The sequence below is a fragment of the Chrysemys picta genome, chromosome 11 (genome assembly GCF_011386835.1).
Source record: "Chrysemys picta bellii isolate R12L10 chromosome 11, ASM1138683v2, whole genome shotgun sequence".
In the NCBI taxonomy this organism is placed as follows: domain Eukaryota; kingdom Metazoa; phylum Chordata; order Testudines; family Emydidae; genus Chrysemys; species Chrysemys picta.
The window spans coordinates 79,926,007-79,948,005 of NC_088801.1; the positions used below are offsets into that span (position 1 = coordinate 79,926,007).

Sequence of the window (21,999 nt, forward strand, 5' to 3'; positions counted from 1 at the left end):
CCTCCATTCCTGCTGCATCGGAGTCTTTCCCTGGATGTTGAGTGCAAGGGAACTGAGTGGGGCTGGGGTGGTGCTCCCCATATAGCCCCGGGAGGGGCTACGGACATGAGGTGTGAGTGCTGCCCCTCTATGGGTACTGTACTGCTAGGCAAAAGTCTCTGACTCTATTAATGACTGGTCTAGAGAGGTTAGCATGGAAGCTTCTGTTCTCTGTACCTCATAACACAAGAACAAGGGGATATTCAATGACAATGAAAGGCAGAAAATTCAAAAGTAATGAATAAAGCTAAGATTTTGTCCTGGATATTTTTAGTAAAAGTCACAGGACAGGTCACAGGCAATAAAGAAAAATTCATGGAAGCCGGTGACCTGTCTCTGAGGTGGGGGCTCATAGCTCCAGGGCCCTCCTCCGCCTGCCGCTGGGAGCTGCGGGGTCCCCCCTGCCACCAGAGCTCAGGATACCCCACAGCTCCCGGCTGCCGCAGGCAGCAGTGGGACCCTGCAGCTCCCAGCCTCGGCAGGCTGAAGTCACGGAGGTCTTTGGAAGTCACTGATTCTGTGATTTCCGTGATCTCCATGACAAAGTCGTAGCCTTAGTAATGAAAGGAAATACTTTTTCACACAACATGTAATTAGACTGTGGAACTTACTGCCACTGGATGCTGTTGTGGCCCAGAACATAACATGAATCAAAGACAGATTAGATTTTTGTATGGCGATCCCGAATATCCAGGATTATAACTGTTAATGAGTAAACCGTAAAAGAGTATTAAAAGGGAGATAAAACATCTGGCTCCAGGGCTTAATCTCTAGCTATTGGAGACCAGGATGAGACGTCTATAGGGGTAGGTTATCCCATATCTGCCTGTGCAGGGTCCTTTTGAAGGCCCTGGTGCTGGTCCCTGTTGGAGACAGGACACTGGGCTGGATGGACAGTGTGTCTGATCCGGTCTGGCTGTTCCTTGTTCCTCTCACTATTTTCCAGTTCGTTTTCTTTCTGACTACTTTTCTCCCTTGTGTTACTGTCCCCCTTTCCCTCTCTCTGCCAGCCCACTCCTCTGCTTCTTTCTGTTTTATTCTCCCCCAGGCGCCTTCATGAGAGGTCTCTCTCCTCCTCTTCCCCCAGGATCTCCTCCCTCACTTACGGTCACTACCCTGAGGTCTCTCTTTTCATATGCACTTAGCCGAGCCCCTCTCCTCTCCGCTCCTCCTTAGGTGTGTCTCCCCTTTTGATCGCTGCCACCTCTCTGGGGGGCTTCCCTTCCACCTGGATCACTAGCCTTGGGATAAATCTCCCCCATACCTCTCCCACCAAGAGTCGCTCCCTGTCCCCTTTCCCTGCTTTAGGGGTCTCTGGTCCAGAAAAGACGGGAAAAGGAAAAATGATCAAAGAAAAACATTTTTAAGCAATTAAAAAAATCCACGCAATATTTTGAAAAATGTAAAGTGGGTCCATTTAACCAGATACCGTTCAACAGCCATCTGGGTTAGAGCATATCTTGCCTCCACTGTTTCCTCATGCTATGGCTGGCTACCCCTCTTGACTGGGCAGAATGGTGCCATTGTCTCTCCTCTTCATGTTTTGCAGCTGACATTATGGTAGACTACAGCTATGTGGAGCGCACTTCGTCAGTCATGCAGGCGCTGTAATACTTCCAGGAGAAATTCCGGAGCACGGGGCCTAGGAGATCAGTTACTGGGGAAGAGAAGAGAGAGGGAGGGGAAGTGTTAAACTGAGATGACTGAAACCTTCAATTCAGAGTTTATTGTCCCTGGGAGAGAATTTGCACCCTGGGGAGCTCAGTACAGTGAAGCCTGCTGATATTAATGCAAATGAGCTTGTGAAAATAATAGAGCTGGTTGAATTTATTGGGTGAAGAGTAAATTTGCAAACAAATGCATTTTGGGGGGCGTCAAAACTAGTCATGAATTTGGGGCAAAGTCAGCAAATAGTTTCACCAAAACAAAACAATGCCGCAAATAAAAAATTAGGAAATATCAAAACTGTTTGTTTTGAAAAAAAAATTGAAATATTTGGACTCATCATTTCATTTTCAAAAGGTCATTGTGATTTGACATTTCATTTAGGAAATGTTGGTTTCGGTTTGACATTCACAATGGTTCATTTTGAGCTGAATGAATTTTTTTTAAAATTTGTTTAGTCACCAAAAAAATTCAGTTTTGGTTCGAAATGAACCAATTTTTTTTTTTATTTTTCCAGTTCAGCCTCGGAACCCAAAAATCCATTATTCCCTCAGCTCTAGAAGCACAGGTAGAGTTTGCTCTACCTGGTTGGACCAGTGAACCAGGTGGTCTGAGATCTTGCACCTGTGTCAGACCAGGAAGATGAAGCCTCCCCCAGTGCACCTGATCAGTTGTGTAGTGCGACACATAGAGGAAACTATTCTTCCTAAATCCCAGTAGAGCAAATGATAAACCAACTTGTATAAGAACTGGAGCTGGTAAACGAACACACTTCAGGTGCAAGCTAAACACAACAGCATGCATCTCCGAAACAGAGTCATTTAAAGAAATATACCAGATTAAAGTATAATCATGGACCCATGCAATATTATCTCTCTGATATACTTCTGCTGCAAGTCAGATGCGAATCTGCCCACAGAAATGCTGGGTCACTACTCTCAGTGTATTTACTTATAGATTCTAGGACTGGAAGGGACCTCGAGAGGTCATCGAGTCCAGTCTCCTGCTCTCATGGCAGGTCCAAATACTGTCACCATCCCTGATAGGCATTTATCTAACCTACTCTTAAATATCTCCAGAGATGGAGATTCCACAACCTCCCTAGGCAGTTTATTCCAGTGTTTAACCTGACAGTTAGGAACTTTTTCCTAATGTCTAACCTAAACCTCCCTTGCTGCAGTTTAAGCCCATTGCTTCTTGTTCTATCCTTAGAGGCTAAGGTGAACAAGTTTTCTCCCTCCTCCTTCTGACACCCTTTTAGATACCTGAAAACTGCTATCATGTCCCCTCTCAGTCTTCTCTTTTCCAAACTAAACAAACCCAATTCTTTCAGCCTTCCTTCATAGGTCATGTTCTCAAGACCTTTAATCATTCTTGTTGCTCTTCTCTGGACCCTCTCCAATTTCTCCATATCTTTCTTGAAATGCGGTGCCCAGAACTGGACACAATACTCCAGTTGAGGCCTAGCCAGCGCAGAGTATAGTGGAAGAATGACTTCTTGTGTCTTGCTCACAACACACCTGTTAATGCATCCCAGAATCATGTTTGGTTTTTTTGCAACAGCATCACACTGTTGACTCATATTTAGCTTGTGGTCCACTATAACCCCTAGATCCCTTTCTGCCATACTCCTTCCTAGACAGTCTCTTCCCATTCTGTATGTGTGAAACTGATTGTTCCTTCCTAAGTGGAGCATTTTGCATTTGTCTTTATTAAACTTCATCCTGTTTACCTCAGACCATTTCTCCAATTTGTCCACATCATGTTGAATTATGACCCTATCCTCCAAAGCAGTTGCAATCCCTCCCAGTTTGGTATCGTCTGCAAACTTAATAAGCGTACTTTCTATGCCAATATCTAAGTTGTTGATGAAGATATTGAACAGAGCCGGTCTCAAAACAGACCCCTGCGGAACCCCACTTGTTATACCTTTCCAGCAGGATTGGGAACCATTAATAACTACTCTCTGAGTACGGTTATCCAGCCAGTTATGCACCCATCTTATAGTAGCCCCATCTAAGTTCTATTTGCCTAGTTTGTCGATAAGAATATCATGCGAGACCGTATCAAATGCCTTACTAAAGTCTAGGTATACCACATCCACAGCTTCACCCTTATCCACAAGACTCATTATCCTATCAAAGAAAGTTATCAGATTGGTTTGACATGATTTGTTCTTTACAAATCCATGCTTGCTGTTCCCTATCACCTTTCCACCTTCCAAGTGTTTGCAGATGATTTCCTTAACCACTTGCTCCATTATTTTCCCTGGCACAGAAGTTAAACTAACTGGTCTGTAGTTTCATGGGTTGTTTTTATTTCCCTTTTTATAGATGGGCACTATATTTGCCCTTTTCCAGTCTTCTGGAATCTCTCCTGTCTCCCATGATTTTCCAAAGATAATAGCTAGAGGCTCAGACACCTCCTCTATTAGCTCCTTGAGTATTCTAGGATGCATTTCATCAGGCCCTGGTGACTTGCAAGCATCTAACTTTTCTAAGTGATTTTTAACTTGTTCTTTTTTTATTTTATCTTCTAATCCTACCCCCTTCCCATTAGCATTCACTATGTTAAGCCTTCCTTCAGACTTCTCTGTGAAGACCGAAACAAAGAAGTCATTAAGCATCTCTGCCATTTCCAAGTTTCCTGTTACTGTTTCTCCCCCCTCACTGAGCAGTGGGCCTACCCTGTCCTTGGTCTTCCTCTTGCTTCTAATGTATTGATAAAAAGTCTTCTTGTTTCCCTTTATTCCTGTAGCTAGTTTGAGCTCATTTTGTGCCTTTGCCTTTCTAATCTTGCCCCTGCATTCCTGTGTTGTTTGCCTATATTCATCCTTTGTAATTTGTCCTAGTTTCCATTTTTTATGACTCCTTTTTATTTTTTAGATCATGCAAGATCTCGTGGTTAAGCCGAGGTGGTCTTTTGCCACATTTTCTATCTTTCCTCCCCAGCGGAATACCTTGCTTTTGGGCCCTTAATAGTGTCCCTTTGAAAAACTGCCAACTCTCCTCAGTTGTTTTTCCCCTCAGTCTTGATTCCCATGGGATCTTACCTATCAGCTCTCTGAGCTTACCAAAATCCGCCTTCCTGAAATCCATTGTCTCTATTTTGCTGTACTCCCTTCTACCCTTCCTTAGAATTGTGAACTCTATGATTTCATGATCACTTTCACCCAAGCTGCCTTCCACTTTCAAATTCTCAACAAGTTCCTCCCTATTTGTTAAAATCAAATCTAGAACAGCTTCCCCACAGTAGCTTTTTCAACCTTCTGAAATTAAAAGTTGTCTGCAATGCAGTCCAAGAACTTATTGGATAGTCTGTGCCCTGCTGTGTATTTAGTTGTCTAAAAAAAGCCTCATCCACCTCTTCCACCTGGTTAGGTGGCCTGAAGTAGACTCCGAGCATGACATCACCCTTGTTTTTTACCCCTTTTACCCTAAACCAGAGACTCTCAACACTTCCGTCTCCTATGTCCATCTCCACCTCAGTCCAAGTGTGTACATTTTTAATATATAAGGCAACACCTCCTCCCTTTTCCCCCGTCTATCCTTCCTGAGCAAGCTGTACTCATCCATACCAACATTCCAATCATGTGTATTATCCCACCAAGTTTTGGTGATGCCAACAATGTCATAGTTGTATTTATTTATTAGCACTTCCAGTTCTTCCTGCTTATTCCCCATACTTCTCGCATTTGTATATAGGCATCTAAGATACTGGTTTGATCTTGCCTTCCAGTTTTGCCCTGACCCTCATTTCTCTCTGCCATTACAGCTCACACTCCCTCCTATTTCCGACCCATCTCCCAGGTCTCCATGTTCTCCACTTACCTGTGGGCTTTGCTCACCTGTCCCCGTTGAACCTAGTTTAAAGCCCTCCTCACTAGGTTAGCCAGTCTGTGTCCAACTTCATATGTTGCCCTTGTTCTTGCACTTGACATCAGGTCCTGTGTCTTGCACTGGATGCCAGCTGATTTCCAAGTGAAATTCAAGGTGCTAGTTTTGCCCTAATAAGCCCGACCTGCTTTGGATTCTGTCTACCTGAGAGTATGCCTCTCTCCCATGTGATTCTGCAGCAGATACAGTCTCCAAGAGTTTGGAGCTGGCAAATCCTCAGGCTAAAAATGGGAGAACACCCTCACACGGGCCCACCCCAATTTTATCTGGAGGATATGTCTGCTCAATACTCCCAAGGCCTGTACAGGCTGCAGCACCAGGTGGGAGAGAGGCGGCCTCTCAAGTGTCAAGTTTTGTGCTGAGAAGATGGGTGGAGTGTGGCATAAAGGACATTGGCCACAGGGCCTGGTGAGCCAAGGCAGGACCTGCTGATGTTCTTACACACACTCTGTCTACTTGTTCAGGCCAAAATATTCAAATCCAAGTGCCTAAAGTCAGATACCCAGATCTGGATTTAGATACCAAAATAAACCTGGCCTGATTGGATATTTGCAACTGTAAAGAAAATACTTACATTCCTTTCTCTAGCGAGATGCTCCTGAAGGGCCTGGAATACTGTCGGAAGGTGCAAAGAGCCGATGGATCATGGGAAGGGTATGTAATGTTATGCAGTTATGGGGTATTGTAGTGAACTCCAAGTATAACGGGTGTTGGGGGCCATCAGACTGACTGTCAGGACCAAACAGATTTCCCAAGGAAGGACTGACACGCATACAGTCAGGAAAGTGTAAATCCGCACTGACAGCAGGCATCCAGATGTGCAGTTTATGGGAGCGCAGAGCAGAGCCCACAGGGGAGGGAGCTGGGATCCATCCTTTCCCACCCAATGGAGGGGCTCCTTCCTAGTGGCTGCTCTAAGTGCCGCGCAGGGGGCAGAGAGGAAGCAGCAGGGGCTCTCGGAGCAACTGGCAAATTACAGGGAGGAGGAAGTGGGTTAGATCTTGGGGGAAGGTTAGCAACACGATTCTTTGGGGCCACCCGAAATGGAGTGGACTTGTTTTATATAAAGGAAGCCTGGGATGCTCGGGGGAATCTTCGTGCCACGATGAGCCTCAGGCTGCAGGAGAGGAGTGTGGCAGGAGCCACAGCTAGTCACCTATATTTAGAAAAGTTTTCCAAGGGACAGTTCTGTAAATTGTCCTGAGAGGAGGTGGCTGCTTTGTGTGCGTTGCGGTGAAGCGTAACATTTATACAGCAGCAGCTCATTCCATGGCACAGAGCCCCTGTGAGCTAAGCGCTGCTAGCTCCACGTGCCACTGTTAGAATCCAAGGTCAGGGCTGACCGGAGTCCCTTGCTGTCAGACCCTGTGTAGTGCACTAGAACAGACTCCGGATCTCCTCCATCCTGCAGGGCTCGCCAATCTGTCACTGACAGCCCTTCTGCCTGCCTGGCAGCTGGGAGGCAGAGCCAGCTCTGTCCATGGGGCCAGGATCCCACGTGTTACTGAGAGGTACAGTACATCTGGAGAATGTAAAGTGACCACCTGGTGCAGGTGAGAACACACCTCACTCACACTCACAACTTAAATTATTCCTGTAAGCTTCGACGTAAGGGAAGGTCAAAGGAATTCTTCCCAAGTAAAATTAATGTGCTTGGGACTCGCATGGGACGACCTGTAAAGATGCCCTGCCCTCTACGGACGATTTGCAATACAGCACTGCCATCTACGGGACACTCTGGGGAACAGGGGGTGGGGGTGGGGGTAGAGGGGGGGCGCGTTCAGACTATTCCCTCTCTCATCTGGCAACCTGATCAGTGGAACCAACGTGGCTGGACGCCCCCACAACCTGCCTCAGGAAGGGTCCTGGAACAAGGCATTGAAGGCAAGCCGCAGAACCACTGCATTCCAAGGCACAAATAGCAGAGCCAAGCCATTGCTCTGAACTCGCCCCAGAACAGCTGGGAACACAAGGTCCTGGCACTGTCTGAGCGCACAGCCTGAATTGGAAGCAACGGAAGAGGTCAGAGAGCAGTGGTGCCATGAGCACAGGAAGTTACCTTCTTGTACAGCTTTAACACACAGCACCATCCCGTATCAATGTTTAAATTGCTAAGGTCCACAAAGGTATTTAGGCACCTAACTCCCCTTGAAATCAGTGGGAGTTAGGCACCTAAATAGCTCTGAGGATCTGGGCCCAAGTGAATGAGTTTGGCGGGTCACTTAGAAGGCCTAGTCATAGAGGGACTTATCTGCTTTGTGTGAGTCTAGAGAAACAAGGTGTGGGGCTAGTCGACCTGGCAGAGAGCAGAAAAATGGAGCATTCCTCTTAAGCAATTCCCTGGGCTTGTGAATGTAAATGTAAACCCCAACGCCTCCTTTGTAGTCAATAAATATGGTGTGGGTGTGGGATCTGGAACCTGAGCACACAGCAAACTGTGCCTGAGTTTGATTGGCCCTTTAGTCCTCATCATACTGCCTCATCAGATGAATTGTATTGCTTGATCACAGATTACGGGAGAAGTTTCCATGCGTGTTTTGGTGTGTGATCAAAGAACCCATATTTGTTGCCTTTCCTTTTTCTTCCATGCTGCACGTCCTGGTTCCTGTGCTCATGGGGCTATGAGCTATTCTTTTAACTATTATTGAGTTATTTAATTATGTGTAGCAAAGGACTAACTCTTAACTGGTTAAGAAAAGAATAACTGTCCAGACCTAAAGTTACTGACTGATTCCAGTGGCAGATCACAAGGTTTCAAGGGTCCTGGTCTGACCAGGTCTGTTCCAGGCCACAGGCTGTGGGGGACCCTGGTCTGACCTGGTCAGTCTGTTCCAGGTCGCTGGGTGTGAGGGCCCTGGGTCTGACCTCGTCTGTCTATTCTAGCGCACAGGGCATGAAGGGCCTTTGGTCTGACCCGGTCTGTCTGTTCCAGGTTGCTGGGTGTGAGGGCCCTGGGTCTGACCCGGTCTGTCTATTCCAGGTTGCTGGGTATGAGGGGCCTGGGTCTGACCTGGTCTGTCTGTTCCAGGTTACAGGGTGTGAGGGGCTCTGGGTCTGACCTGGTCTGTCTGTTCCAGGTTGCTGGTTATGAAGGGCTCTGGGTCTGACCTGGTCTGTCTGTTCCAGGTTGCTCGGTGTGAGGGCCCTGAGTCTGACCCCATCTGTCTATTCTAGCGCACAGGCCATGAAGGGCCTTTGGTCTGACCTGGTCTCTCTGTTCCAGGTTGCAGGGTGTGAGGGGCCTGGGTCTGACCCAGTCTGTCTGTTCCAGGTTGCTGGGTATGAGGCGCTTTGGGTCTGACCTGGTCTGTCTGTTCCAGGTTGCTGGGTGTGAGGGGCCCTGGGTCTGACCCGGTCTGTCTGTTCCAGGTTGCTGGGTGTGAGGGGCCCTGGGTCTGACCCGGTCTGTCTGTTCCAGGTTGCTGGATATGAGGGGCTTTGGGTCTGACCTGGTCTGTCTGTTCTAGGTTGCAGGGTGTGAGAGGCCTGGATCTGACCCAGTCTGTCTGTTCCAGGTTGCAGGGTGTGAGGGGCCCTCAGTCTGACCTGGTCTGTCTGTTCCAGGTGGCAGGGTATGGGGGCCCTGGGTCTGACCTGGTCTGTCTGTTCCAGGTTGCAGGGTATGAGGGGCTTTGGGTCTGACCTGGTCTGTCTGTTCCAGGTTGCAGGGTGTGAGAGGCCTGGATCTGACCCGGTCTGTCTTTTCCAGGTGGCAGGGTATGGGGGCTCTGGGTCTGACCTGGTCTGTCTGATCCAGGTTGCTGGGTGTGAGGGCCCTGGGTCTGACCTGGTCTGTCTGTTCCAGGTTGCTGGGTGTGAGGGCCCTGGGTCTGACCTGGTCTGTCTGTTCCAGGTTGCTGGTTGTGAGGGCCCTGGGTCTGACCTGGTCTGTCTGTTCCAGGTTGCTGGGTGTGAAGGACCTGGGTCTGACCTGGTCTGTCTGTTCCAGGTTGCTGGGTGTGAGGGCCCTGGGTCTGACCCCGTCTGTCTATTCTAGCGCACAGGGCATGAAGGGCCTTTGGTCTGACCTGGTCTGTCTGCTGCAGGTCACTGGCTGTGAGGGGCCCTGGGTCTGACCCGGTTTGTCTGTTCCAGGTTGCTGGGTGTGAGGGCCCTGGGTCTGACCCGGTCTGTCTGTTCCAGGTTGCTGGGTGTGAGGGCCCTGGGTCTGACCCCGTCTGTCTGTTCCAGGTTGCTGGGTGTGAGGGCCCTGGGTCTGACCCCGTCTGTCTATTCTAGCGCACAGGGCATGAAGGGCCTTTGGTCTGACCTGGTCTGTCTGCTGCAGGTCACTGGCTGTGAGGGGCCCTCGGTCTGACCCGGTTTGTCTGTTCCAGGTTGCTGGGTGTGAGGGCCCTGGGTCTGACCCGGTCTGTCTGTTCCAGGTTGCTGGGTGTGAGGGGCCTGGGTCTGACCCGGTCTGTTTATTCTAGCGCACAGGCCATGAAGGGCCTTTGGTCTGACCTGGTCTGTCTGTTCCAGGTTGCAGGGTGTGAGGGCCCTGGGTCTGACCCGGTCTGTCTGTTCCAGGTTGCAGAGTGTGAGGGGCTTTGGGTCTGACCTGGTCTGTCTGTTCCAGGTTGCAGGGTGTGAGGGCCCTGGGTCTGACCTGGTCTGTCTGTTCCAGGTTGCAGGGTGTGAGGGGCCCTGGGTCTGACCTGGTCTGTCTGTTCCAGGTTGCTGGGTGTGAGGGGCCCTGGGTCTGACCTGGTCTGTCTGTTCCAGGTTGCTGGGTGTGAGGGCCCTGGGTCTGACCTGGTCTGTCTGTTCCAGGTTGCAGGGTGTGAGGGCCCTGGGTCTGACCTGGTCTGTCTGTTCCAGGTTGCAGGGTGTGAGGGGCCCTGGGTCTGACCTGGTCTGTCTGTTCCAGGTTGCTGGGTGTGAGGGCCCTGGGTCTGACCTGGTCTGTCTGTTCCAGGTTGCTGGGTGTGAGGGCCCTGGGTCTGACCTGGTCTGTCTGTTCTAGGTTGCTGGGTGTGAGGGCCCTGGATCTGACCTGGTCTGTCTGTTCCAGTTTGCTGGGTATGAGGCGCTTTGGGTCTGACCTGGTCTGTCTGTTCCAGGTTGCTGGTTATGAAGGGCTCTGGGTCTGACCTGGTCTGTCTGTTCCAGGTTGCTCGGTGTGAGGGCCCTGAGTCTGACCCCATCTGTCTATTCTAGCGCACAGGCCATGAAGGGCCTTTGGTCTGACCTGGTCTCTCTGTTCCAGGTTGCAGGGTGTGAGGGGCCTGGGTCTGACCTGGTCTGTCTGTTCCAGGTTGCTGGGTATGAGGCGCTTTGGGTCTGACCTGGTCTGTCTGTTCCAGGTTGCTGGGTGTGAGGGCCTTTGGTCTGACCTGGTCTCTCTGTTCCAGGTTGCAGGGTGTGAGGGGCCTGGGTCTGACCCGGTCTGTCTGTTCCAGGTTGCTGGGTATGAGGCGCTTTGGGTCTGACCTGGTCTGTCTGTTCCAGGTTGCTGGGTGTGAGGGGCCCTGGGTCTGACCCGGTCTGTCTGTTCCAGGTTGCTGGGTGTGAGGGGCCCTGGGTCTGACCCGGTCTGTCTGTTCCAGGTTGCTGGATATGAGGGGCTTTGGGTCTGACCTGGTCTGTCTGTTCTAGGTTGCAGGGTGTGAGGGGCCCTCAGTCTGACCTGGTCTGTCTGTTCCAGGTGGCAGGGTATGGGGGCCCTGGGTCTGACCTGGTCTGTCTGTTCCAGGTTGCAGGGTATGAGGGGCTTTGGGTCTGACCTGGTCTGTCTGTTCCAGGTTGCAGGGTGTGAGAGGCCTGGATCTGACCCGGTCTGTCTTTTCCAGGTGGCAGGGTATGGGGGCTCTGGGTCTGACCTGGTCTGTCTGATCCAGGTTGCTGGGTGTGAGGGCCCTGGGTCTGACCTGGTCTGTCTGTTCCAGGTTGCTGGGTGTGAGGGCCCTGGGTCTGACCTGGTCTGTCTGTTCCAGGTTGCTGGTTGTGAGGGCCCTGGGTCTGACCTGGTCTGTCTGTTCCAGGTTGCTGGGTGTGAAGGACCTGGGTCTGACCTGGTCTGTCTGTTCCAGGTTGCTGGGTGTGAGGGCCCTGGGTCTGACCCCGTCTGTCTATTCTAGCGCACAGGGCATGAAGGGCCTTTGGTCTGACCTGGTCTGTCTGCTGCAGGTCACTGGCTGTGAGGGGCCCTGGGTCTGACCCGGTTTGTCTGTTCCAGGTTGCTGGGTGTGAGGGCCCTGGGTCTGACCCGGTCTGTCTGTTCCAGGTTGCTGGGTGTGAGGGCCCTGGGTCTGACCCCGTCTGTCTGTTCCAGGTTGCTGGGTGTGAGGGCCCTGGGTCTGACCCCGTCTGTCTATTCTAGCGCACAGGGCATGAAGGGCCTTTGGTCTGACCTGGTCTGTCTGCTGCAGGTCACTGGCTGTGAGGGGCCCTCGGTCTGACCCGGTTTGTCTGTTCCAGGTTGCTGGGTGTGAGGGCCCTGGGTCTGACCCGGTCTGTCTGTTCCAGGTTGCTGGGTGTGAGGGGCCTGGGTCTGACCCGGTCTGTTTATTCTAGCGCACAGGCCATGAAGGGCCTTTGGTCTGACCTGGTCTGTCTGTTCCAGGTTGCAGGGTGTGAGGGCCCTGGGTCTGACCCGGTCTGTCTGTTCCAGGTTGCAGAGTGTGAGGGGCTTTGGGTCTGACCTGGTCTGTCTGTTCCAGGTTGCAGGGTGTGAGGGCCCTGGGTCTGACCTGGTCTGTCTGTTCCAGGTTGCAGGGTGTGAGGGGCCCTGGGTCTGACCTGGTCTGTCTGTTCCAGGTTGCTGGGTGTGAGGGGCCCTGGGTCTGACCTGGTCTGTCTGTTCCAGGTTGCTGGGTGTGAGGGCCCTGGGTCTGACCTGGTCTGTCTGTTCCAGGTTGCAGGGTGTGAGGGCCCTGGGTCTGACCTGGTCTGTCTGTTCCAGGTTGCAGGGTGTGAGGGGCCCTGGGTCTGACCTGGTCTGTCTGTTCCAGGTTGCTGGGTGTGAGGGCCCTGGGTCTGACCTGGTCTGTCTGTTCCAGGTTGCTGGGTGTGAGGGCCCTGGGTCTGACCCGCTCTTGCTACTCCAGGTTTCCTACTTTAAATATTTTGCCGGTCATTTAAGAGTATTATTGATTCCTGTGTTTATTAACGAGGGAGCTGAACAAGCCCTCGCTGGCTCTGGGATGAAATGAATGCTGGCTAGGGCTGTACCTGTGGCTGGGAGAAGCCCTTTTCACACCTTCAAGGCGTTAAGGGGACACTGTCAGTTTACAATTCATGGTGAGGTATTTACAAAATGGCTGCTACAGTTCAGCTCCTCTGTCCATATTTAGGCTGTTTAATAAGTGGCCTGAGGCGGGGAGCTGCATTGCCACTGATTCCCGACTGAGGGGTTTGCCTCGGGGTCAGTGTGCCGAGGGAGCTCTGCCTGCCACGACCACCCCAAATCTACAGTGCGTTCCGCTTGTTAGCAACCCCTCGGCTGGCAGCAAGAAGTTGCTGTGATGCAACAGTTGCTAATAAGCAGAAGGCAGGTTTGCGAGGCAGCAGCCAGGGATGGTAGGTCTCAGCACGGCCTTTCCTGGCTGCTGCCTCACAAACCTGCCTGCCGCTGGAGCCTTTCATCCAAACATGTAGCTACCGAGCAGCATGCCATTTATCAGCTAATGTGGCTAATAGGCAGCACTAGCCAACTGCCATGAACATTCAAGTCAATGGGACAGGATTGGTTCCTGGCAAAATGTTGCTATTAACCGGAAGTTGTGACTATCCAGACGGCTATTAAATGGAATCAATCGTATTGGCAACTGGAGCCAGTCAGAGCAGACTGAAGGGCCTGGCCCAGGACCAGGCTCAAAGCCACCTTCGCTCACATACCCCCTCCTGAGGGCACTGAGCATTCCTGGACCAAAGCCCAGGCTCCAACTCGGTGTTAAGGGTCTTGGGAGTTTGTTTTGCCCAGTGCTGCCTGATGCAGTCGAGGAATGGGATTCAGCACATCTTCAGAACACCCTTTAACGTATCCTCTACCAAAGCCATTGAGCCCAGGGGCTTTCCTGGCGTTCGGTACAGATTGACTGCAGTGGTCACAGTGATGAGAATTGCTGTTCAGTCAGGGCGGTAGGGAAGGAGGCTGAGTTTGAGACAATGGCAGAAAAGATTAGGGAGACTAACAAGCAGGTTCTTATAAAGAAGACGTGATCCTCTCTGTGCTGTATTGAGCAATGCTAGCAAGTTCTTTAGCAAGGATGTAGAAGTTGGATTTCTCAAAGAGTAGGGTGTGATTCCAGGCTGTAAATCAAGAAATTCTTGTAGTAGGGCTGTTATATTGACGGAGGATTGTGCAATAATAGACCTGAGCTTTAAGAATTTCCCAGGAGCTGGTTAGCTTGTCCAAATGAGGGCACTTGTCTCGGAGCAAGGAGAATGCTTATAGGGTGCCTGTAACCTGTAGCTACCATGTCTTTCTTTTCCATGTGACATTTTGCTGTCATGGTGACTGCAGCTCATTGCAGAGACAATCGCAGAAAAGATTAGGGAGACTAACAAGCGTGTTCTTATAAAGTAGTTATAAGAAAACACAGTCCGGGTATTATCTTCCTATGTAAGAAGGCAGTTCCAATAGGGTTTGTCATTCTTGGAATAGAATAGACTCCAGGAGTCTGCACCTGAGGGGCCCTACAGTGATAAGCTGCCAAAATCTGAACAACCGGTTCCCTCCTCACCCCACAAGGGGGTCGTGGCCCGTCCCCGCTCCCCGGGACTCCTGCCCCATCCAACCCCCCGCGTTCCTTGACTCCCCCCCCGGACTCCTGCCGCATCCACCCCCCTTCCCTGTCCCCTGACTGCCCCCGCTGCCCCATCCAACCCCTCTTCTCATTCCTGATGGCCCCCTGGGACCCCTATCCCATCCAACCACCCCTTCTCCCTGTCCCCTGACCGCCCCTGGAACCCCTGCCCCTGACTGCCTCCTGCTGCCCCATCCAACCCCCCTCCTTCCTGACTGCTCCCCCGGGATCCCTTGCCCCCATTCAACCTCCCTGTTCCCCACCCTCTGACCACCCCGACCCCTGCAAATGCCTTGAGTTGTGGCCACGGGTCTTCTGGCTAATGAGGACTAGATTAGGGTCCTTTCGGAACTGTCAGCTCTTCTTCTTTCTCTTTGTTGGCTAATGCAAGGCACTGCCGAGGACAGGAGACCCTTCCTCCCACTTCTAGGCTGACAAACAGTTCTGCCTCCACACTCCTATCACCCCAGCTGAGTGGTGGAGTCAGCGGGACACCGGAGACCAAAGTGCAGGTAATGATCACAGACTGAAAGAACCTGTGTTATTCATGTGTTTGATAGAGACGCACGCTGGATGTGTGACAACTCACTGGCAAAAAAACCTTTAGCCCAAGATACTCTGGCCATAGAATATCACCCAGTGTTTCCTGTATCAACCTCAGTAACCCGTGACTGAGCTAGAAAGAGACATCCAATCTTGTTTTAAAGACTCCATGTGATGTCAAATTTACTACATCCCTAGGTGAGCTGTTCCAGTGGTTAATTTCCTTCACTAATACAAATTTATATCTTATTTCTAGTGTTAACTTAGCTGATTTCTACTTTCAGCCTTGGTAATCTGGGCGCAATCAAACACATGCATTTAACACAGCCAAATGCAAGGTCGTACATCTAGGAACAAAGAAAGAATGTAGGATACAATTACAGGATGTGGCACTGTGTCCTGGACTTACTGAAGAGTAACTAGGGGTCATGGAGGAAACCAAGTGAATGAGCTACCAGTGTGATAATGCTGGGCCAAAAATGGTTACCACAGGCCTTGGAAATATAGACAGGAGAAGTATGAACAGGAGTAGAGAGGTGCTATTACCTCTGCATAAGGCATCACTGAGACCATTTAAGAGTCCACCCTTTAAAAGGGATGTTGAAAAATTGGAGAAGGTTCCAAGTTGAGCCACAAGACTGCTCTGAGGCTGGAAAACATGTCTTCCAATGCGAGACTAAAGGAGCTCAGTCTAGAGGTGACTTGATCACATTCTACAAGTACAGATGCAGGGAGAAGATTTCTGATAGTGGAGAGCTCCTTGATGTAACACACAAGAGCAGAACAAGGGAGAGAGCCTGGCTGGGCTGAAGTTGGCTTCCCCCCAACCATCTCCAGACCCAGCAATCCAAACACCCCTTTGGGAAAACAGCCTTCTCCTGCTGCCAGCGTGTCCTGTAGCTTACATAGTAGCAGTGTGCTGCAGTGCTGAAGGTTCAAACCCCAATGATAATGCCCTGTGTGTGTTAACAATTGCATTTAATAGACTTTTAGTTTAGTTTTTACATTCTTAAAAAAAACCACCTAGTGTAAACTGTTCAAAGAATGTTATTTAGGTTGCAAAGTCAAACACTCAGAAGTTGGGAAATGCCAGATCTACAGTTTTCTATTCAATTTGTCACCCCTGTGCGTGCATTATGGTATGGTCTTTAATTACATGATCACATCTTATCTTACGCACAGGACCCCTGCCTCATTCGGTGCACAGACTGGATGTTACGTGGGCTAGTGTAAAGCTGGCTGTAAACACGTGTCCTGAGGGCAGCCCCACAAGTGGCCACCACCTCAGTTTCCATCTTAATTCCTCAGATAAACTCAGTTCAGCCTTCAGAGTATTTCAATAGCCCTTTTTGCGGGGTTTCCTTCTTACCCGAATCCCCCCAGTGCAGCCCGAACAGTACATTCATCCCAACAGTCCAGCACCAAGCCCAGCTCCAGTATCTCTACCACGCCCCAGCGCCCAGGTGCAGCGCTGGCTGCTCTCCCCCATCCTAGCTTCCAGGTCTGGCTCCAGTGTCTCTCCCCACACCTCACCCCAGACCCTCTAGCTTGGGTGTTTCTCCACCCTGTTTCCTTGCCAGGCAGGGCTCCATCTCTTGCCTGGAGACATCAGTGGACACACCCCTGCATCACTCCCCAGCCTTTGGCCATCTGAGTTCAGGTCTCTGGTTCAGAGAGCCAGCAGGCACCTTCCTCTGCTGTTCTCAGCCTTCAGCCCTCTCTAGGCTCTCTGGCCTGTGGAAGTTTGTAGGTGACCCCCTGCCTGCCTGCCTGTCTGCAGCTTTCACCAGCCTGCTCTGGCTCCGCTGGGGAACTGACTGCTCCCCCTTCAGGGACAGCCCCCCTGAAAGCTCGGCGCCCAGCTCTGCTCTGCCTCTGAGCTGCCGTTACTCTCTGGGTTCTCTTCCTTTCTGCTCTGGGCCCTCAACTCTCCCTCTCAGGGCAGGTCTACACTACCACTTACGTCAATATCACTTACATCACTTAGGGGCGTAAAATAGCCAGCCCCCGAGTGACGTAAGTTACAGCGACCCCAGCAGAGAGGGCTCTCTCGTCGGCATAGAGCATCTTCCCCAGACGCGCTGCAGTGGCATTGGAGCTAGTGTCGACTATCTAAGTTCTCATTGGGGTTTGCTCCAGGGGCAGCCCCACCCTTCTCATTACAGCAAAGTAGGGTGCACCTGGACTGGAACAGGAGAGCTGAACACAATTGCTTTTAAGTGGGGGCCACATACTCAGATATGCATGTATATTGATCTTTTAACCATAGCAAATCTCTTCTTTCTTTTTTCTTTTTGTTAATAAATCTAAGATTTAGTTAATAAGGATTGGCTGTAAACGATTTAGTTAACAAGGATTGGCTGTAAACATGTATTTGGATGAGATCTGAAATATTCATTGACCTGATGAGCAGTGTGTCTCGTCCCTTGGATTGGTAGAACTTTAAGTACAGTGAATAAGATTGTTAGTAATCTCTCACTATTCAAGATTTGGCAGTCTGGATGGGAGCCAAAGGCTGCATTGCTTAAAGGAAATAGCTTTTGGCTTTTTGGTAACCAGCGTGGTATTACAGACGCTGTTTTACTGGCTTGGTGAATCTAAGTATAGAATAGTATCAGGGGGTAGCCATGTTAGTCTGTATCTACAAAAACAACAAGGAGTCTGGTGGCACCTTAAAGACTAACAGATTTATTTGGGCATAAGCTTTCATGGGTAAAAACCTCACTTCTTCAGATGCATATAGTGAAAGTCACAGCTGCAGGCATTATATACTGACACATGGAGAGCAGGGAGTTACTTCGCAAGTGGAGAACCAGTGTTGACAGGGCCAAGTCAATCAGGTGAATGTAGTCCACTCCCAATAATAGATGAGGAGGTGTCAATTCCAGGAGAGGAAAAGCTGCTTCTGTAATGAGCCAGCCACTCCCAGTCCCTATTCAAGACCAGATTAATGGTGTTAAATTTGCAAATGAATTTTAGTTCTGCTGTTTCTCTTTGAAGTCTGTTTCGTAAGTTTTTTTGTTCAATGATAGTGACTTTTAAATCTGTAATAGAATGATCAGGGAGACTGAAGTGTTCACTTACTGGCTTATGTATGTTACCATTCCTGATGTCCGATTTGTGTCTATTTATTCTTTTGCAGAGGGACTGTCCGGTTTGGCCAATGTACATGGCAGAGGGGCATTGCTGGCACATGATGGCATATATAATATTAGTGGCTGTGCAGGTGAATGAGCCCTTGATGGTGTGGCTGATGTGGTTGGGTCCTCTGATGATGTCGCCAGAGTAGATGTGGGGACAGAGTAGGCAATGAGGTTTGCTATAGGGATTGGTTCCTGGGTTGGTGTTTCTGTGGTGTGGTGTGTAGTTGCTGGTGAGTATTTGCTTCAGGTTGGGGGGTTGTCTGTACACAAGGACTGGCCTGCCTCCCAAGGTCTGTGAGAGTGAGGGATCATTTTCCGGATAGGTTGTAGATCGTGGATAATGTGCTGGAGAGGTTTTAGCTGGGGGCTGTATGTGATGGCCAGTGGTGTTCTGTTATTGTCCTTGTTGGGCCTGTCCTGTAGTAGGTGATTTCTGGGTACCTGTCTTGCTCTGTCAGTCAGTTTCCTCACTTCCCCAGGTGGGTATTGTAGTTTTACAAATGCTTGATAAAGATCTTGTAGGTGTTTGTCTCTGTCTGAGGGGTTGGAGCAAATTCGGTTGTATCTTAGGGCTTGGCTGTAGGCAATGGATCGTGTGATGTGTCTTGGATGGAAGCTGGAGGCATGTAGGTATGTATAGCGGTCAGTAGGTTTCCGGTATAGGGTGGTGTTTATGTGACCATCACTTATTTGCACTCAGTGTCCAGAAAGTGGATCATTACAGAAGCAGCTTTTCCTCTCCTGGAATTGACACCTCCTCATCTATTATTGGGAGTGGACTACATCCACCCTGATCGAATTGGCCCTGTCAACACTGGTTCTCCACTTGCGAAGTAACTCCCTGCTCTCCATGTGTCAGTATATAATGCCTGCATCTGTAACTTTCACTCTATGCATCCGAAGAAGTGAGGTTTTTACCCATGAAAGCTTATGCTCAAATAAATCTGTTAGTCTTTAAGGTGCCACCAGACTCCTTGTTGTTTAAGTATAGAATAAACTGCCAGTTGTGGGGATTGTCTGCCCTATTCCTTGCAGTTTGCCCTGAATAAGTATTCTCAGTGTGGCCCCTCTCGGCACCACGGTCACAGATGGATTTCCTCACGAAAACTCAGTAACTGGCTTGGTGGCTTTTATCCAGATTCCTGGCAGGGTTCCTCTTGACCATATGGCTGGGAGTACTGAGAGCAAGAAGAGCCTTTTGCACCAGACAGCTGGTACATTCTGATGGTAACAGCAGGTGCTGTTTTATGTAACAGGACTTGACAAATCCCATTACAACCCCTCGTTGGTCATCTGACAATGAACCTTTTGACTCAGATGTCCATCCTGACAGGGATCCTGCTGCTGATTAACCTCAATTTCTGTCTCTTCCTCCTCAGGAAACGTGTGGGGTGTTCAGTAGGACCTGTGCAATAAGCTACAGTTCATATCGGAATGTATTCCCCATCTGGATACTGGGCCACTTTTCATGCCTTCCCCCAGGGAGTTCACTTGCCGGTCAGCTAATGCCGGGATCATCAGAACGCGAATAAGAGCATGGACCGTACCAAGGCACTGCATAAGAGCTGCTGCCTGGATACAAATGCATGCGACATGCTTTTGGCTATAGAACAATGTAATTGAAGACTGACCTAGGCCTTAGAACACATATTGCAGTGTTTTCCTGTACTTTATTTTATTACCAAAAGTTTGTTGTTTGGCGTGTGTGATGTTGCATTGCATAATGCTTTATAGAAATATGCTTATGAGTGTAAATATGACATAACTGGAATATGTTTTATGCTAGTTATGCCATGTAACATATCTTTGTAAAGGTTATGATCTACTGAATATATTCATCCTATTTGTATGCATGTATCATTTTTATATCTGAAGTTATGAGCAGTGGCTCTATGCTTGTTAAAAGTGTTTGCTGTTGGAAGCACATGAGGCAGATTTGGTCAACATAGTGTGAGGGGTTATTCAAGTAACTGGGAGTACTTAACTAACAATGGACTTTGGGAGACACCAGTCCACATCTGAGCTTTCCTGGGAACATTCAAACTAACGTGTAAACAATGACGTCGGCCTGCAAAAAGCAGAATCATCCACAGACATGTGACTTGCCCAGGTGGCTACAGACTCCATCTTGTTGCTGTGATCTTGCACAGGAGAACAAAGGGGTTTCCGCCACGAGAGAGAATATAAAAACCCCTGGAAACCACTCCATTTTGTCTTCAGCTGGCTCAAAAGATAGTCTCTCCAACCCAAAGAGATGCCTGAAAGAAACTGTAACAAAGGACAGTAACTACGGGGATGTGAGTGATTGCTGGACCCACTAGGAAGGAGTCTAGTCTGTCAAAGAAGCTTATTGGAACATCTCTGAGGGTGAGATTTACCTGAATTTAGTTTCCCACTGTATTAGGCTTAGTCTTGCGTGTTTTTGTTTTATTTTGCTTGGTCATTTACTTTGTTCTGTCTGTTATTACTTGGAACCACTTAAATCCTACTTTTTATATTTAATAAAATCACTTTTTCCTTATTAATTAACCCAGAACAAGTAATTAATACCTGGGGGAGCAAACAGCTGTGCATATCTCTCTATCAGTGTTATAGAGGGTGAACAATTTATGAGTTTACCCCGTATAAGCTTTATACAGAGTAAAATGGATTTATTTGGGGTTTGGACCCCATGGGGAACTTGGTATCTGGGTGCTGGAGACAGGAGCACTTCTTAAGCTGTTTTCAGTTAAGCCTGCAGCTTTTGGAGACGTGGTTCAGACCTGGGTCTGTTTTTGCAGCAGGCTAGTCTGTCTGGCTCAACAAGACAGGGTACCGAAGTCCCAAGCTGCCTGGGAAAATGGGCTCAGAGGTAGTCTCAGCACATCAGGTGGCAGTCCCAAGGGCGTTTCTGTGACCCAACCTGTCACAGCATGTGCTTCCTAATTATTTCTACACTGATTGTTATTAATGCAACTTATGAAAAGCAGCAGCTCCCTCTGCATCTGACACGCACTAAATATACTATCAAATGGTTATCACTGTGGTCATCATTGTCTTATTGGTACCTGTGCTTCCTGGCTGTGTGTTGTATCCATCTGTGTTTTCTGTCTTACCCTGCAACCCCAATACCTACGTGGGCCTAGGACCAGGCCCTGCAGCCTGGGGAGTTGCTGGCCTAGGGCTTCCCAGCCCCCAAGGCCATTCCCCAGCCCTGCCTCACTCTAGGTGCCCCGTGAGCCCCCTGCAGCCAGGCCTGTCTCTCTCTCCTGTCAGAGGGAGACTCCTCAGCTTCTGCCTGCCCTGGCCTTCTTATCAGGCTGAGTGGCTCCGTTTGGGGCGTGGCCCCAGCTGCAGCCACTTCCCCAATCACCCAGGGTTTTGCTACTCTACACAGTCCCAGTCCTCAGCAGGGCTTTTCCAACCCCGTCAGGGCTGCAGCAGCGTTCACCCCGCTACAGTTCCCCATGTAGATACTTACAGTCTATAACCAAGTCACTTCTTAACCTTCTTTTTGTTAAGCTAAATAGATTGAGGTCCTTGAGTCGATGATTATACGGCATGTTTTATAATCCTTTAATCAGTCTTGTGACTCTTCTCTGGACACTCTCCAATTTATCAACATCCTTCTTAAATTGTGCACCCCAGAACGGGACACAGCATTCCAGCAGTGATTGCACCAGTGCCAAATACAGAGATAAAATAACCTCTCTGCTCCTACTTGCGATTCCCCTATTTAGGCATCTGGTCACCCTATTTCTGTATGCATTTCCTCAGGTTTTTTTGTAAAAATAAAAATTGAACTGCCCCAGAAATTCTGTCATGTGGAATCATCGTGAAACTCGCATGGCTCCAACCCTGCCGATGAATCTTTAGATCCACTGCACAGACTTCTGCCACTTGAGCTAATGGAGTAAGTGATGGCAGAGGCAGTAGGTTGTCATCCTATATGTGATAGATCAGCTCTATAGGGGTGTTGCTGGC

The 21,999-nt window shown here is 49.5% G+C and overlaps 1 protein-coding gene across 3 annotated transcripts in view; it reads left to right on the forward strand.

The window, feature by feature from the left end:
* LOC135972145 (microtubule-associated protein 2-like) overlaps positions 1–21,999 on the forward strand; it is a 957,474-nt gene that overhangs the window by 664,492 nt on the left and 270,983 nt on the right. The window lies entirely within an intron of this gene.